Here is a 19,142-nt window from a genome sequence, read left to right as displayed (position 1 = left end):
GTCCTCATTCTCCAAAAAGAAAATATTTGTGGACGTAGATCAAGGGACTTCAAACGTCCTTTTGCTCGGCGACTGGAATGTCGTAGAATATAAACATATTGGAATGTACAATGAATTATTCCTAGTGAGACTGTCACATTTCACAGGATCCTTACTGGAAAGTATATATATCACCACCAGAATGCTGTTAAAACATAGCAAGGAATGCTGAGAATAGCTCGATCATCATTACACCTTCCTCACCAGAAGAAATGAACATAGCGGCAACATCAGTGTCTTGGAGGACTCTGCAGCAACAGAGAGAATTGGCCCATGTGTATAATGCCATCTCAAGAAAAACATCAATACATACAAAGGAACACAATCGTCAAGATACACATGAACTTTCTGTCAAAGTAAACATAACATTGGATAATGGATACAATTTTCTCTCTTTCTGCTCCCCCCCCCCCCCCCCCCCACCGGGATTTGAGAAAATTAAATGTTTTCATAAGTTTGTCATTCTGTGGGCACTTGGTCCATATCAATTAGCACCAGCAGGACCTCAATGCTAGGTAGAGTGACCCCCATAGCAGCGTGATAGACAGACATTTGTTCCCTTAATTCCTTCTTCTAAAAAAGCAACTCAACCATGGAACATTCAGATGATGTTTCCAATCTAATTTGTATCAATCGGCAACAGCAGTGGGCGTGTCTGGTTATGAAATTGGCAGTGATTAAAGACCAGTTGTTCTGGGCCTCATTTCTCCCACACTTAGAACCTCTTGATAAGCAAAAATGACAACTCATTCTCAGCATCATTTTTAAATATTCATCATTCTGTTCATGGTGAATAGTATTAACATCATAGCATGGTGATGATGATTATATACGTTTATAACTTCCTTTCTCTTTTTGCATTCTCAAGATATGAATTTTTTTTTTTTCTTTCTGGTTAGTCTAACACAAAGAAGATCCAAATGAATTTGGTAAATATTTTGTGCCAGCAATGTAGCAAAGAATGAATCCCATTTGAACCGTTGACAGATGCTGGTATCTGTTTGAGATACCTCTTCTCTGCGTGGGATATGATGAGGCTTTCAAACAGCATCATCACCATGATAACATGATTTCAAAATGTGACCACAAATAGAAGAGTGATGATTTTAAAGAGTGATGATTTTAAAGAGTGATGTGATTTTGATATCATGATCGGAGTACAATTCGAAAGTGGCTCATGCTCACAAGCTCTTACGTATCTCTCTGGCACTAAATGAAGAACTTAAAAGCTGACATATGTTTGCATAAATCTACAAAAAATATCCACATTCTATCTCTTACAACTGCATTTATTTGCATAGGAGAGCAGTCCACTCTCTTCAGGAACAAACATGAAAGAAAGAAGAAAAATACATTCAAATTCAAAATACGGGGTACTTTAAATATGGGTCATAACCGACGTAACTGATCCCCAAATCTCCAAATTGCACTGGTTAACAGCAACAGAATGATTAATAACAAATTTATTCCAATTCAATGCCCATTCTGTTTGCAAATATACAATTGGGTCATCTCCTTGACTACTTGCTGGCATGCAAGCTCGGCCTGTCCAGCCAAATGAAAGATTCTGTAGCTGCTTCAAAAGGACGTAACAGATTTTGCGACTTCCTTGTACTAACAAGAGACGAATATGGGGAAAACAAAAATATACCTATACATATTGCAGCTTCAGATAAAGTTAATAACGTACAGGAGAACACAAGTAACTTTAAAAGTCTGCACAGAGCATACAGTAGAACTGCAGCGATAACAAGACAAGAAATCATTAATTGGGCATTAATTCTTTTGAAAAAAATCAATCATTGCACATCAATCCAACTAAATGATATCATTGAAATATTTGTGTCCCCCTCCTGTTTGATTGAGGGTGCGGTTGTGACACAACTTACAACCCTTACTGAAAGTACAGTTACAAACTGAATTCAAATGAAGGAGACTTACACTGGCACCGTCACTTCTTAATAGTAGCTCTCACCTCCTATATTGCAAATTTCACAATTCTTATCAAGTGGCTTTCCTGACACAGACAGACAGACATGATTATTATTTCTCAACACAAACGACAAAGTCAGCTCCATCTACATACGGTCAACACTGACAGAGTTTTGGGAGGGAAAGAGGTCATTTCTATTGCCTCAAACAAAGTGCATGTTGAAACACAAATCTCATATTTTTTTTTGTCTCTTTTTAATTTTTGTCATGTAATCTTAAATAATCTGTATCTCTCTCTCTGATAAACCTTAAATTTTATATTACAGTAATCATGTCATGTAATCACATCTACTCACAAACAACACAAATTGCACGAGGATAAGTAGCACATTATCTTCTTTTTTTAGTTAAATCTTCAAATCACCATTTTTCAACTGATTTGTTAGAATTATATTTTACGATGCATACTCATCTTCCTGTGTCTATGCTGAATCATGTCTAGTACTTAACTAACGGTGGATGCCACTGCCTTCATAAACCATCAATGGCCTACGGAAAATTAAAATGCCATGATTACCTAACGCTCATTTGAATATCGCTTCCCAAAAACACTGACAATACTTCTGAGGGTGCACAGTTCACTACTGAAGCTCGACACTGCAATGGCCAAATTACTCTCTGGCCACCAATAAGGAGGAGGATGAATCAAATTTGTAGTTGGAGGAGCGATCTCTTTTTTGTTTGTTTTTTTTCTTGCTTTATGTTTTATGTTTCTCCTGGACGAAAGAAAGTAATCTGAAGTCTGTCACATGGAGGGATGATCGACCCTGAGATCAGGTCAAAGGTCATTGAGGTAATGCCTTGAGGATTGCGTTGACCTCTTCCACAACGGCCGTCAGAGCAAACTCAAACTGGGCCTGGAAAAGCAAGATAAAATAATGGGGAAAAGAAGGGAGAATTTGAAACTTATGTAAATGTCCAGTATCAAATATGACAACAAATATATCATATATTCCACTATCTACAAAGGAAGGTCACACAATATTTACTGCAAAGTTGTCAATGATCATGAATCGCGACATGAATACTTTAGTTTCAATATGACAAAAGACCTGATGAAGTGCTGTGAATCTTAGTACATTTTTCTTTTCTTTTCATAATAACTCATTGTCTGCAAGGAAATAAAACATGCTTCATTGCATGTAACTGAAAATTAAAAAATGAAATTGGAAAAAAAAAGATGAATTCATCACAAATTCAGGGTAGCTACTGATGGGGACAATAAAGTCCAGATGAAAATCATGGGATACAAAACAAACATTTCTGGCAGGCAGTCCTTACTTCCTCTCCATACAATTTCCCCAGGGACCTGCCCTAACACCCCCCCCCCCCAAAAAAAAAAAAAAAAGAAGTGGGGGGGGGGGGGGGGGGGGAGAGAAGCAGTCCAGAGGGGGTGAAACAGTACATCTAATCTACAAAGCAAGGAAAATGCAAATACTACAATCATTACAAAGATTTTCTGGCAAGGATCCCTAGAAGTGATTTGACAGATACAGAGGGTGCAGAAGCACTAAACGTAACAGCCCCCCTCCCCCTTAAAAAAAAGAAAACAATCATAATTTGTAACAGAAAAATAAGTCTTTCTGGGCTATAATTCCTGATTATCATCATTCTCTTGGGTACTCTCTGGATTGAGGTGAGGACAAGGTACTTCATTTGTCAGAAATAAGCCAACACACCAAGAAATATGCACAGCCTGTCATACTACACTGTTCTTGGGAAGAAAGAGACAAAGGAGGAAAAATGCTTCAGGCATATTGTGTTATATTCTCTTGCCCTTGATGCGAAATGGAGCACCTGCAGTGATTACTGACATTTAACTCACTCATACTGTCATGTGCTATATGCTGCTTTGTTTTGTTTTTCTTGACACTAAACTGATGCTATCTAAACAATAGCATGGATAAAAGCCTACATTGTGCCTTGGCATTACTGCCTGTAGTCTTGGTGTGTCCCTAGAAGTGCTTTGGTACACAGCGTATTGATGGATTTTTACTATCGTAAATCTCAGAGCTTTGAAGGCCTGTGCTTAACAGCATTTTGAATCTCAAAGAGAGGAGAGGGTTGGGGTAACATTTTTTTCCTCTCTCCTAACCAGTTGAGGACGAATCCCGAGTATACTCGCGCAGGTGTCTATGGGAAATGGGTGTTGTAGCAAAATCAGCCTGTCCTCAATATAGGCTTATGAAGGAAAAACATAAGAGGAAAACAATTGCTCAAGGATATAATGACAAAATTTTCAAATACATCATTGATGGTCATATGACATGCAGACCGCTACATATTGATGTAGGATTACTTGAGATGAAATAACAATGGACCCTCCGAAGCATTGAGGCATGAATCATTGCATGTAATTGAAGAGGAAAATCTTTCAGTTTTTCCAACATTAGCTGACTAGGTAGTACTTATTGGGCAAGTGATCACAATCAGGGACAAGGGGATGGGGGAGGAAAGGGGTGTTTCTGGGCCGGCATTCACCCTGATTTCCCCCATGCTGTTTTTGACTCGCGATGGCTCTTCACTGCTGCTGACATAATGTGCCATATCATTTTTTAATAGCAAGAAAAATCAGGTGTGTTTCGTTTTTTTTTTTTGCCTTGCTCAGATGCTATTCTTTTGTTTTTGCTAACCTTGGAACATGTAATAATGATTGAATACTGTATTCATTCTGTATAGTTCATGACTAGGACCTATAATTTATCAAGTTTCTTTGTTTCCTCGTAATCTCCCATTCCATGAAAGCTTCCACATACAACAGTGTAGCAATATGATCCACTCATATTGTATTTGGATGTTATGAAATACTGATTTCACGATTGCAATGAAATCAATAAACTTGTATTTTTGGATGAATTTTCTGTTTAAAGCTTCATTGTCAGTATCTGACTCAAGCATTGTCCTCACGTGGAAAGCACATAAATTGATTGAACTACTGATTCATTTTGACTGTTTGTTTGTTATACACACAATATACCTTATTCTTCATATTTTTATATGTATATGTATGTTTGGATGTATATACAAACATACATACAGTTGCATATACACAGATGCATTGATAGATGGATGAGTGGATTTAATAAAACATAGATACAGTTTTAGTATAGACATACATAGAGACATAAATACACACATATATCTATATCTTGTTATCTTAGAATCGCCCTGATTATTATCAATCTCGTTAGTTTGTACCCTTTCAGCAGGTGACTGAATCCTAAACCTTCAGTGAGTCACTTGCCTTCTCAACTACCCACAGGTTCACGTATCTTACTGGATCACACGGCTTCCCTTCAGATTTTTGTGCAACCCCTGAAGGTACGTGCAATAACTTATTGTCTCGGATCTTCAAGAACAATCACTTATGCGCTTTATTCTTAGCTCATTGCACATGAAGGTGCCTGATTGAAAATGACTTCAGGAGCTTTCGAGGTGGGGATGCGTGCAGAAAGAACATGATTTGAACACCTGGACGGAATACTGAGCACATTCTTTTTTCTAAAGTGAAGACATACCTACACCCAGAGATGGAAAATGAAACTAGAAATGTGTCTCCTCGCTAAATCCAAACATCCTTAAAAGATTTCTGCATCACTCCCGTCTCCCCTACAACCTTACATCTTTTCTCTAGTCTCTTGGGAGTACGAAACTGAGAGTAGATGAGACTAGCCAGATTCATTCTCCCGGCTCTTTTATCTCTGCACCTGAGGCGAGCGTGGGATATCGCGACTACCAAACTCTCTCACTCTCTCGGTGTTTGGCACGGCATTATTGTTTCCGCTCTTGAAGCACGCTCATGACATTAACCTTTAAAACATGGACAAAGAAAACAAACAAATAGAAAACAAGAAAACATCCCAAACATTAAAAAACAAAATAAAATAAAATAAAAAATGAATAGAAGGCAAAGTTCCATTGCCAGGTCAGAGGAGTGCAGTGACATTCGGAATGATGTTCCAAGCATTGCTCCCTCTCCTGCTATCCCATCCCCATTACCTTTGTATTCATCTTGGTAGGTGTTGAACACTTTTTTGCTGCCCCGCCTCTATTCTTCTTTTATTGATCTTGGTACGTGCAGAACACTTTTTGCTGCCTCCGCCCCCATCCCCCTTTTCGATCATCCTTCTAAGTGTTGAACATATTTGTCCCCCCGGCCAGATTCCTGTTTTATTCATCTTGATCGGTGTTGAACATATTTTTTGCTCCCCCCCCCCCCCCCCCCCCCCCCCCCCCATCCCCATTTCCTCTAATATTCAGCTTGGTAGATGTTAAACACTTTTTGGGCTTTACCCTTTGAATCTTTGTAGAATGTGGGTAAAGACACCTGTCAGATTCAAATACCCATTAATAAAAGCCTATAAAATGCTTGTGGAACCCCCTGGGAGGGTGTTGTCACTTCTTCCTTGGACCACGCCCTTCTAAAAAAAAAATGAAGCCCACCTTGGTCTGGACCATGCCTGGACGTTGGTCACGGATGTGCTCCAGGGTGGCGGCAATGTCCAGTTCCTTGACCCCCTTCAGCATCCGGGTCAGCACCAGGTCCAGCAAGCAGTAGGTTCCTGTACGGCCAACACCATCACTGGTAAGATGTAAGAGAAAGAGATATAAAAGAGAAAGAGAAATGAGACAGGTTTAGTCTAAAGTTCCATGGATAGATGACTGATTTCTGCTTCAGAAACTTTCACATTCAAATCATACGTCCTCAAGTATAGTAACTGGATAAAGGAAATGATAATCAAGATAAGAGGAAGAAGGAATCAATGACATTAGCCCAAGTGTCACTGAAATAAAAGGGAAGAAACATATATGTTTAAAATCAGATCTGTTGAGATGGGCAGATCAGAGATAAACAAGCAGACAGATGAACAAATAAAGAGGTTCATCGAGATTTCATAGCAAAGCATGTCAAAGAAAACCAAGCAGATTTGGTGACATTCCATGGCTTCCAGTATTGTCAAACATGCTATAAAGCAGGATCATGTTTAGAGTGTGAACAGGGTATAAATAACGACGCTGTCAAAATTGGGTGATTTTGATAGTGACAGCTTCTGAAAAAAATGTACAAGCCCAGTGAATAACACATCAGCAATTATCCAGACATGTATCAGTGAGCCATTCTCAAGCCAGATCACAGTGGCCATGGGTCCAAAGACAGGATCACTTCCAAGATTGGTGAGTTGTCATATTTTCAGAGATATCATTTTTTTACTGCTAGTCAGACCCCCTAGGGGTACTCCTCTCTAGAACACCTGTGAGTCAAAAGTACACATTTCAACTTGACTGACACGAAGTGACTTTGAACGACCCATGGAATCTGCACAGGCAGAAGGCAAGGCACTTCACCATCATCTAGTGCTATGAGAATACAAGCAAACACACAACAAGAATGCCAAACGAACAGACAGGTGTAAAAAACTGTGCCTCAAGTTTGACAAGGATGAAGAAAGGAAGCTACACTGAACTATGAAACATGGGGCTAGTCCACACATGAAATTGAAGTCCCAAATGCAAGATACATAAGGCATCAAAGTTATCATGTGACAATGTCGCGTGCACATATAAATTCGTCACCCAATGCCATGTTTAATAGAATATCTGGTCTTGGCATATCAATGGCCATGAAAAGAATTCAAAAAAGAAAGAAACGGAGCCATTAGAGATAAAGTAAGAGGGGAGAAGAGATGAAGTGGTAACTTGAGAGAAGAAAGCAATGGAGAGAGATATGGGGAGAAGGAGAGACAGACATAGAAAAGAAAGAGAGAAAGGAAAAAAGCACATGATGATAAAAGAGAGATGAACATATGGAAGACAAGAGGGAGAGATAAAAAAGAAAGGAAGAGAGACAGAGAGACAGAGAGATTGAGAATACAAAGGACACCAGATAGAGAGACATTAGAAAGAAAGAGAGAGAAGAACAGAGGAAAGGGCAAGAAAGAGGAGAGAGTGACAGCAAAAGGAAAGAGAGTAAAGAGAGATGTAAAACAAATGAAACGAACAAGACAGAAAAACAGATAGGAAGAACTGGGTGAAAATAGAAAGATAGATAGACAGATAGATAGATAGATGAATAGATGGATGGATAGATGGATGAATAGAGAGACAGATGGATAGATGGATTGATAGATGGAAAGATAGATAGACGGATAGATACATGCAGATAGATGGATGGATAGGTAGATAGACAGATTGATAAAGAAAAACAAAGAGGGAGGACAGATCTCACAAATGCATATCACAATATCACAAAACAAAAGAAACACACACACACACAAAAAAAAATAAGAAAATTCCCCAAAATGAAGAGGAAATGACAAAGATGTCAGAGTCAACTCCACCATCCTTGAACAAATCATTCTGCCAGGCTGAGAAGTTCTGACAAATTGGCCCTGTCATGTCCAAGCAAACACGACTCTTCTACATCTGCCAAATTGTCATCTCTAGCAGGTTAGCTGAGGAGACAGAAGCAGAACATCACTCATACTCCCTTTTTGGCTTTACTTTTAATACACAGACACCAAAATAATATATCATTATATCATGAGAAGTTCTGTTCTGAACGCTCAGGCCTACAACCCTCAATTTCCTTTGGAAACAATGAGACTGAGTGACACACTGATGACACTCCAGATTATGTCTGAGAGATAATTCATATCCATAGGAATAATCTACTGTAGTTCTTTTTCCAAACCTGGAATACTGAGGTGTTTGTTGTTCCTTGTGGCAAGCCCCAAATGCATTTATGCACCAATGGGGAGAGGTATTCCCACGATGCAGTCATACCGTTCCATTTTCATAAAAATGAATAATATTTCACCAACAAGACTCTACATATTTGCACCTGTCTCTGAGTTTTCATATAATGCTCTAGAGTTGAAATGCAGATTATTTTTAGGTTCCTTTGAGTTTAGCTATGATTCCGTTGGCATGGCAACAATCACAACAGTGATACTGTTCGATGGGCCAGGAAGAGGCTGGACAGGTGTTTTTAGTTTCATCTTCTTTTTTCCCATCATTATTTGAAATTGAAAGGATTTTTTTTCCCCAAAAAAGATGCTACAATCAAGTATATAGTGTCATATTCCAAAGTATAAAGCACACATAGAGTCAAAGCTAAAATTTGTATGTAATATGATATATGCTATTAGACCACTATGTCTCATTTACAGCATGCCATGGTACTGGATGAACTTCTTTTGACCCCTAAAGCCATGCTGGCAAAAGAAAACAAAAGAGGAGTATTCTGAAATGTAGATTTGATTTAAAAAAAAAGATTGTATGATGTTTGCATGTACTTCATCAGAGGGCGTCTCCTACTGTATCTCCTTGCCTAGCATTTCCAGTTTGACAACAAAAGTCACCTGCATGCAAATAATCAGGCCAACAGTGAATGTTACTGTTTGCATCTAGAGCAACAAAACCTCACAATGCAAGGCAAGAAAACAGATGAATCATCCGTAATTAAAGGACTTTTTAAATTCGATAAAAATACCGGGTCTTGGAATGTCTGCTTAAAAAGTGGCTTTATATCTTCCAATGATGCCCGGGAAGAAAGTTCAGGAGAAAAAAAAACAACAAACAAAAACAAACCAAAAACTTTGTAACAACTTTTTCAAAGTCTTTCAGAAAAGCTTCAAAAAAGAAAGAATGAATATCCTGAGATGTCATGGACGGAAACATGCGTGCTGTTTAATGCTCGTTTCTGACACATTGTCCCTTCATTGCACTTTCCTTCATCTCTCCGGATTATATTGACAGGCGAGAGAGAAGGTCAAGGCGGGGAAGAACCCGAGACTGCCCGGGGGTTATGACACACCTGACAGCGAAAAAACCTGGGACTGTCGTCAGCGTTGACTGACATGAGCGTCCATGTGTCCCCCATCCCACCCCACCCCACCCCATCCCACCCCCTCCCCCACTTCCCCAAATTGGGGTGTTCTCTGCTCAATGTGTAGACTTCTTGTGGGCCCCACTGTTCATGTAACGAAAATCCTCATGTCATGATCAGTGGTTGCTGAAGTCAGTCCATAAGCATCTAGTCTGACCTACACTGTACCTGGGTACAGAAAACACTCCGACAAGTAATCGGCAGCTAGGTTGTAAGAATTGACATGAGGTGATCTGCACACATCACTTGCTCATCCTAGGCAAATGTTATCAATCACAGATCTGTTCATGAGAGAATGCTACATCATGATAGTTACAGCGTAAATTCAAAATCAAAGTCAGACACAGCTATATGTATTAACATAGTTTACCAAAACCTGGATGTACAATGTAGCGTGCATTGAATTTTGTGGGGGAACTGCATATAAAACGGAGTCAGAGCTGTATAAACAACAGGTACAGTACCTCTCTATACAGTGGAACAATGCTTGAAAGAAGTATCAGAGCAATTACCCTCCCCCAACCCTCCCCAACCCCCGAAAATAATGGTTGGTGATAAGGTTAGAGTAAAGATATTAGGTTTAGGGTAAGAGTTTGGGTTAGGGTTAGGTTTAGAGATAGAGTTTGGGTTAGGATTAGGTTTAGGTTCAGGATTATGATTAGGGTTAGGGTCAGGGGAAGGGTCTGGGGTAATTGCCAAGGGGGTATATGTAATTGCCCTAGCCCTTTGAAAGAAGTTCCTTCCCCCTCTTTCCTCATTGTCTTGTCTTTTTCTGCAGAGAAACCTCACAATTTCTTTGAAATGAGGAAAATAGTGTAAGTGCATTGTCTAAAAAAGAAAAAAGAAAAAAAAAGGAAAAAAAAGAGGGCAAAATGAGTAACTATTGAGTACAGGAAACACAGTTCACCTGCATGATTCCTTTAAAAAAGTTTCGATCATTAGAGTTCTGCATCTGGCAGACAAAGCTTCTTTTTTTTTTTTTGGGGGGGGGGGGGAGGTTTCATTTTCATTTTTGCTGCTTTTCTCATATCTTGTGCAAGACTATTGATTTGAATTAATTAGGCCCAATCTGCATTTAACTTTAATCTTCAATATTTGGTGAATCTTTAACAGAAGTTTACTTTTGGAAGATCTTTAAAAGCTCTCAGACATAACACCCCATTTTCCAGATATGGTAGAACAAAGTTGAGATAAACAATGCTCTCCAAATTTTCGGCATTGACAGAAAATATCCAAGCTAATCATATTACAAATGATACATTTTCATTCACATTAATATTATGCATAGGCTATGAACATCATGGAAAATTACCACACAATCTGTTGAAAATGGTTAGAAAAAACAATGACTCAGACACTAAAAATCAAAAAGAAGCCAAGCCATGTCATTATTCTGAGATAAGGGTATGGTTAAAAGGGGATTATCAAGAAAATGCAATTTACAAAAATAGTCTCAGGTATTTGCCTAACTGGTAGGGGCTTCACTTCAATAAATTCATTACTTTTTAAAGCTCCTACTGACTCCTGAATTTTCTTTTTGTATGATTTTTCTTATTGTTCTCTACGTCGTCTTGTCATTCCGCAACACTGCCTGAGGTAATTAGATTTGCAGCATTGCTTAAGACTCATTGTCTCAAATTAGGTCCTGGAAAACATTAATAAATCTGCATTGTCATATCCCCGAGGGCGCTATTATGTGACACATTCACGGAAGACATATTACCCTGCCCCCTGCCCCCTTCCACTCCCCCCCCCCCCCCCCCCCCCCCCACAAACAGGAGATATCGCACCGCCCTGCCAGATTACAAAAGAAGAATGCTATGGGAAAAGGACAGGAAGGGGGAGGGGAAACGCTATAATGGGAGCATGAGAGAAAAATGGGACTCTAATTAACATCGGCAAAGCGACAAAGGCCTATAGCACCATAGATTGTAACAGGATATTTTCAGCATATTATGTAACATCCTGCGGTTCTCTATCCCCTTCCTCCTATCCCCCCCCCCCCCCCCCCTCCATAAAAACCACCACCATTGCCTTTGGCTCACTTAATTAAGGTCATTAATTAATTCTTCCACCCCTCCTCAACCAAGATGACAATTGCATTAGCAAATTTGCAAAAAATGTGCCAAGTCACACATGGTTTCAATATTGCGTCACTCCTTGAAAATAAGCACATGGGACTACCAGTATTTTATACACAGCAGGTTTTTTGCCTTCAAGCTTCACATGAACATCTTTTCTATATTTTCAACAGAACAGCACTAGTCTTCAAAAATTGTGACATATCCTAAATTTATTCCTGTTATATAGTATCAAGGGAAATCACTTTCCACTTTTAACATCTTGAAGCCACATTAGATATTGATATTGAAATATTCAATTCTCAATTGTTGTTGCTCATATCTCAACATCGGAATCTGCTTGGGCTCGATTCTTATAACAGAACTATGGAATCTGAAGAAGAGAGAAGAAGTCTTCAAGAAATTTACATATAATCCCATCATTTGAATGAAGCCACTTGAGGCACAAGGCACACATACAAATTTGTAGAGTACACTTTGAATACCAGATGCTGTATTGAATCTTTCCAAACTGTGCTTAGTTCAAGCCAACTAATGAAGCCAATTACAAGGTGAGGAACACATCAATAACACCAAATTGTCACTGCTTCCCTGTTCATTGTTACCAACCCAGAAGTGAGAAAGAGCCTATTTCCCTACCCCCCTCCCCTCCCCCCCCCCCCAAAAAAAAGTGGTAACATTTAATTATCAAAACCAGTGACACCTCTCGCTGCTGCTTTACCCTCAGTAATAAAAAACAAAGAGTTACCTAATCCACCAATATCTTATTTTTCATTGTAACCTAATTGGCACACAAATCCTCACATCTAAACCACCTGTTGAGCATACCCTAAACAACATTTCAGTGGAGCTGCCAGACTGTCACGAGGTGCGTTCCGAACGGCAGGAGTGAGATTTGAATTGTGATAGAAATCGCCATCCAAATCTCACTTTTCAAATCATAGTTCACAACAACACAAATATTCTTACTGAATAATTGCAATCAAGATATAGGTTTATCTTTTTTTCCAAATCACAATTTTTCTGCTTGATAGGTGCACACGACAAATTAGTGACATTTGGATCAAGATCAAAGCATCGATTTTAGGATTGGGATCCAAATCACAATTTTTCTGCTTGATAGGTACACACGACAAATTAGTGACATTTGGATCAAGATCAAACCATCGATGTTAGGATTGGGATCCATATCACAATCTCACACTACCATCGGCACCTCCCTATTAATGCTGTAACAAAATTCCATCATGTGCCATGGGGGAAAAGGAAAACCATTTTTTTTTAGACAGGAAGCATTTCATACTCTAAACTTTAGTGAGATGTAAACCCAGAAAACTATGCCAAAGGGATAAAATGAGGTATGGTGATGCAAGCAGAGAAGAATGTTCATACTTAATTGTTATAAAAAGAAAGAGAGCAGGCTTAAGGTCAAATGTCATGTACCAACGGTGTACAGAGTGGTTCTAAAAATATTCCATGCACTTTAAATGTCACTTTACAAGCTTTTGGGGACTTTGGATGTCGGCAAACCCGCCGAGGATGACCACGAGACACATTCTATCCTACATGACCAAGCATTTCTTGCGGTGTTCGTGGTGAGAAGGTGTCGACAGCGAAAACATTTACCCCATGTCATCCCGTAGCTGCCTTCCCCCAAACATAGTACATCGACGTATAGAAGAAAGTATACATGCTACGCCCGTTGGGGATGAACCCTTTGCTCATTTTTCACCAACTCGGCCGAAAGTATTCCTACCCTCCCAAAACTCTTCTCCCCAGTGATAAGGGGTACAGACAACCTCCGATATACAAATGTGGCGGGCGAATGCTAGAATGTGGCATGATTCGACACATTTTCTGGCAATGCTTTGTTTTGTTTTCTCTCTTTCATGACAACACGCGGGGCCCCACTCAGACGCCAGCGTAACGCAACTCCCCTTTCCCGCCTGCCCGCCTCCCCAGACAAATTACCAAGGCGGAAACGACGGACAATGGCAAGCGGAGGAAAAACGAGAAAGTCACAGGAAGACTTAATCTGTACACTGTGCGGTCCATTTCGTTCATTTGTTTATTTTCATATTTTCTCTTCCTTTTGTGCCCTCGGGATGCGAAACACCTGAACGTTTCCGCTATTTGCGCAGGGGCGTGAATCATCGGTCCCTGGTCGCCATCAAAACAGCGAGAATGTTCAGCTCGGCCAGCATTATGTTTCCACCATCGCTCAGCGTTTTACCTGGGCTCTGACTAATGACTATCCCAAGCGACAATTTGAATCTCTTGTCTGATAAAGACTATCCAATGTTCTGCCTCCCTCGACTCTTGACCCTAGCATTACCTTTAAAGACAGCCAATCCCTTTTGCATGCAAATTTTTGAAAAATTGGTGAGAACACTTAGGTATCGAAGAAAACACTATTTGGGAACCTCCTGTAAATTTTGAACTCAAGAGGGTCTTTATTTGTTTAGTTAAATTGACCGCTAAGATTTGAATAATTTTTTCGTACTACGCAAAAAATTACAAATCTAAATACTAGTCTAGTTTTACAGACCTGTGTAATGCACTTAGTTGTACATGTAGTTCATGTAAGTGGTGTGTTGTTATTTGCCATTGATAAGTAAGAGAAGCTAGTGAATTCTTCTTTCTGACAGCTTTAACATGCATATCTGTTTGTTTGAAGTATAAGTATCATATTACAACCAAAGGAGGATTAATGTATGCAGCTGTGCCTAGTACACAGAATACGTTACGGTGAGCGTTTGTTGCATTATTTGAATTTTAACAGCTAACAACCTTCAAATATCACAGAAATGTTATAGATTTACAATAGTCTTGTCATTCTGGTGGAATATATCATGTTCTGTGCTATTTGGGAAGGAATGTAAAAGGGAAGGGCCATCTTTAACACTGATCAGCATTTTCTTTTAGTTATGCACAGCACTACAGCATCTTGTATGGTGCTGTCAATACTGTTTCCAATTTGGAAACTCTTGAATTGTACATAAATGTAACTGATGTATTCAATACTGGGTAAAAATGAAGCTTAAAACCAAAATACAGTTGAAAATAATTGTTAAATCCTAGATAAAGAAAAAGAAATGGAAGTTTGTGGGTGACCACATTAATCTTATTGAATTTTCCTCATAGAGTAGGGCCATCCAGTCGCAGTTTCATAGTTCTGTGATAATTTTTTTTTGTATTCTTCGATAAGAAGTAATGTACATGTTTTATTTTGCGGAAATAAAATCAATCAATCAATAGACCGTGGTGTAATAAAAGAATAAACAGTTTCTGAAAGGGTTTACCAGAACGATGACATTTGTTCATGGAGATCTCCTTATTATTAGTCCTGTATGATTTTCAAAACTTGTGTATGCTTTCGGAGTGTTTCATCTACATGAACATTATCAGATGGCACAGTCTGTAAAGTTAGATAACTTGAAATATTGAGCCATCACACTAGGAATCAGTGTGTATCAATGAGATGTGTTGTGAATTGTAGATCAGCAGTAAAACATGATGAACAGAAAGTTTCACTAAACAATATGAGGGAATGCAGGTATATAACAGAATTTACCATTTCTGAGTAGAAAGCTCTGCACAAAAAGAAGATAGCTAAACTTGGATACCCATTCTGTCAGATTTACAATGTGGGTCAATACCGACTGTTTCAAAAGAGTTTGGTAACACATTTCCTCTACCTTGTCACTGACTTATGTTAAGGGTTATCATTCCCATCATTCCCTCTGCCTTCTGAAAGGGGCAAGTCAAGTGTTTTTTATTATGCGAGAAAAGTGAAAATATGTTGAATTTCCTTCATATTTTCTTTACATCATTGTACACGTGTAACATCACAAGCTGTTGTAGTCTTCTCATCCAGCAGTAAGTGAGTGGAAACTTCAAAAATTCATTAAGTTTTGAAAGGATTTTCTGATTTTCCTCAAACTCTCACTGATGTGTTCTACTGATACTGAATACAGATGCATTCACTCAACCTATATATCTATGAAGGTGGACTTGCCCTTTGATAATACAGATGGAGGAACAATCTTATTCACAAAGAGTGACAGCAAAAGAGGAAACCTCTGTACGAAAAAAAAAAAAAAGTTGATAAATGCTCTCACTTTGTACGACTACTACTGACAGTGCCAGTTTTTTAGCTTGTTTTATTTTCTCAAGCGGATAAAATGACAAATGGAATCAAATTCTCTCATTTGCTTCCTGCTACCCCAGTCTATTCCCCCCCCCCCCCTTTACCAAGCGGTGTTGACAGATATCTAATCCCCCTTGTCCTATCAGTTGAGTGTCCGAAATTTGGCCGGGGCGAGGACAGACATCCTGGAAAGCCGATACGCGCGAGGCTCTCTAATGAGTATGGTGTCCGAATCAATACCTCATCCCAGCGGTATACTCCGGTCTCGCAAGACTGATGGCGGAACGATAACCAAGTTTTTTTTTGTCTTTTCTTTTCTTTTCTTTTCTTTACAAAGAAGTGAATGGTTGAATGTGCTATACACAAACAAAAAACAAAACAAACAACAGTCATGTCCAACTTTGGAACGAGATTTGTATACTGAAACAAAACAAAAAAAAGAATCCATTACTGAATTCACAGCGTCAGATTACCTTTAATCCTCAAAATTACTTCCCATTTCATCAGTTTATAGCATAAAAGTCATCCATCCCCATGTGGGATGGGAGAGGATAATACAAATTCTGTTGCCATGGAAACTCCTCTATTTTCTCTGCGGTGAATCGGCCATCTGCTTGTTTAGTTTAGCGCTAGTCACACAGAAATGATAACAACTTCACATGCAATCATTTCCTTTGGTATAGATGACTATTAAAAGCTACATAAAAACTTGTCGCAGGTCTTTAGGGAACTTGTAAAATAGAGGGGTACTGATGGGCCGCAAAGGGAAAAAGAAAGAAAGTGACCAATCCTTTCTTAAAGTTTGCTTCTGTGAATGGTCACCTGGTCAGCATTGTGGAGAGCACCATTTCCTTATCCTTGCTGTCTATAACACAGTATCAATATTCAATAGAACATTTATTTCCAGATCAATTCGTGTAACAGCAGTAACAATTCAGTAATGACAAACTGGAGGTGACAACTCAGTAAGCACAGCTTGAAGTGAGTGCACCTTTAACATTTGAAAATGTAGTTGAATCTGATTGAAACATAGCTAAAAAGACATTTTTGTTTAAAATACACATATTTACAAGACGAAGTACAGATACACAGACTAAAGCTAGGGATGCAGGAGGGAAAACAGATAGGAAGAAGGAAAAAAAGAAAGAAAATAAAAGAGAAGAAAGAAAAAAATACATTAAGGAGAGGTAAAGAGAACCTAAAACACACACTTGTAATACTATAACAAACAAGGCAACATTGTACATACATGTACATTGTACATGTATTTCATTTTAGTATAATCAAGAGAAATTTAGCAGCCCTCACTATAAACTACCTTATATGGATGAATGAATGAACGTGAGTATGGTGACATCCACGCATGCCCCACATCACTACATTAATGCCACATGTGCCCAGGTGCTACTGTGGCTTGAAGTTGCCAAGCTTTTTTGTCAGCAGTCAGTAATGCAACCAGATTTGACCTCCATGTAACTGTAAAGTTTGCAAGTCGACTCATGTGCAGCAATGTGCCTCAGTTCAACAGGAAGGCCATGGTGGCACAAATGGGATTAGGAGGATTAGCTAATCTCTATGCATTGACAATTTGATATAAGACATCTGTGACAATCGGTGAGCAAAGCATTGTATGGGTTAAAGGGACTGTACAGTTCTGGTTGAGGTGAGGATTCAGCTTGTAATGTTTTGCCAGATATTCAGAAACCACTCTATGAGATGTCAAAGAGCATGTAATTCTAAGGGGTATCAAAAGTTTATTTGATGAAAATCGGTTTTGAAATGGCTGAGATATCCAAAAACAAGGTGAAACAAAGAGATCCTAATAAAAGGCGTGGCCTATCGCCTTTTATTATTATCACTTTTTTGGATATCTCAGCCATTTGAAAACCTTTGTTCATCAAACAAACGTTGAATCCTTCTTACATGCTCTTTCATAGTTCATAAGAGGTTTCTCATTATGTCCCTTAGGAATGTTATCAACCTGAATCCCCACCCCAACCAGTACTGTACAGTCCCTTTAATGCATTCACCTAGTTTGGACATCAAACTCACCTGCAGTGGACGACAATGGGACAGGCGCGGCCGCGGAATGACTTGTTGACTTTTCTGCATGGGACGATAAAACATTAGCAGTGTGTCAAGTAAATCTGTAATATTAAAGAAGCAGTAAATTCTGTAACTACAACATTCATTCCTACGAAAAGGGTAATTCTGTTGCCCCGAAAGCACATGCATACAAAAAACATCTGCGTACACACACTCACACACACTCACACACACTTTGATAATTGAGGATGAGTTAATTTTGCTATAACATGCATTTCCCATAGACACCTGTCCAAGTATATTCGGGACTAGGCTTCAATCTACCCGTTGAGGACAGGCTGATTTTGCTACAACACGCATTTTCCACAGACATTTGCCAGAGTACATTTGGGACTCGTCTTCGACGGGTGAATATACACAAGAGATGCTGAATTACATTGTATCATCACATCCATTCTACAGGCGGTAAATATAATGCAGAATTTGACCAACATTTTATTTACTACAGAATAGTTTTTCACGGCTTCCACTAGCGGGTCCCGTGGTTGCATAATCTCGTAGCCAAATCTCTGTGGTTTCTTATCTTGCAAACCTCAGACAAATCAAACGGAAAAATCATTTCACCTTTTACAGCAGCAGTGTCCGGCCACAAACTGACCTGTCAATTTGCACCAGAGGTCAAATTGTTTGTGTGTTTGTTTTTCCTCTAATTTCCTACAAGTAATATCAGACATGTAAAAAAAAAAAATCCACAAAAAAAAATCCACAAAGAAATGCCTTGAGTCTGTTGACAAGGGAGTGTGACAGCCATTTTTTTTTCTTACACAAGCTTCTTAACCTTTGTAGATAATTTCTATGCAGAGAAGATTAGTACTGGAATACTATGTGTCATGATTTACAGTAGTTATATAATACATTTGATTTGGGGGTGAAGAGAAATGTTGGA

At 39.0% G+C, this 19,142-nt stretch overlaps 1 long non-coding RNA gene across 1 annotated transcript; it reads right to left on the bottom strand.

Annotated features, from left to right (window-relative positions):
- Positions 1 to 462: 462 nt before the first annotated feature.
- LOC139714360 (uncharacterized) lies at positions 463 to 18,911 on the bottom strand. Its single transcript, XR_011709691.1, has 3 exons — positions 18,203 to 18,911; positions 6,475 to 6,613; positions 463 to 2,888 (listed from the first exon to the last, which is right to left on the bottom strand). It is a non-coding gene; the product is annotated as an uncharacterized lncRNA (long non-coding RNA).
- Positions 18,912 to 19,142: the final 231 nt, after the last annotated feature.

Source organism: Diadema antillarum, unplaced genomic scaffold (genome assembly GCF_040938485.1).
Source record: "Diadema antillarum isolate AM-2024a unplaced genomic scaffold, OU_Dant_1.0 seq00002252_RagTag, whole genome shotgun sequence".
Taxonomy (NCBI): Eukaryota; Metazoa; Echinodermata; class Echinoidea; order Diadematoida; family Diadematidae; genus Diadema; species Diadema antillarum.
Note: the sequence above shows the minus strand (reverse complement) of the source record. Positions and strands in the feature narration are given on the sequence as shown.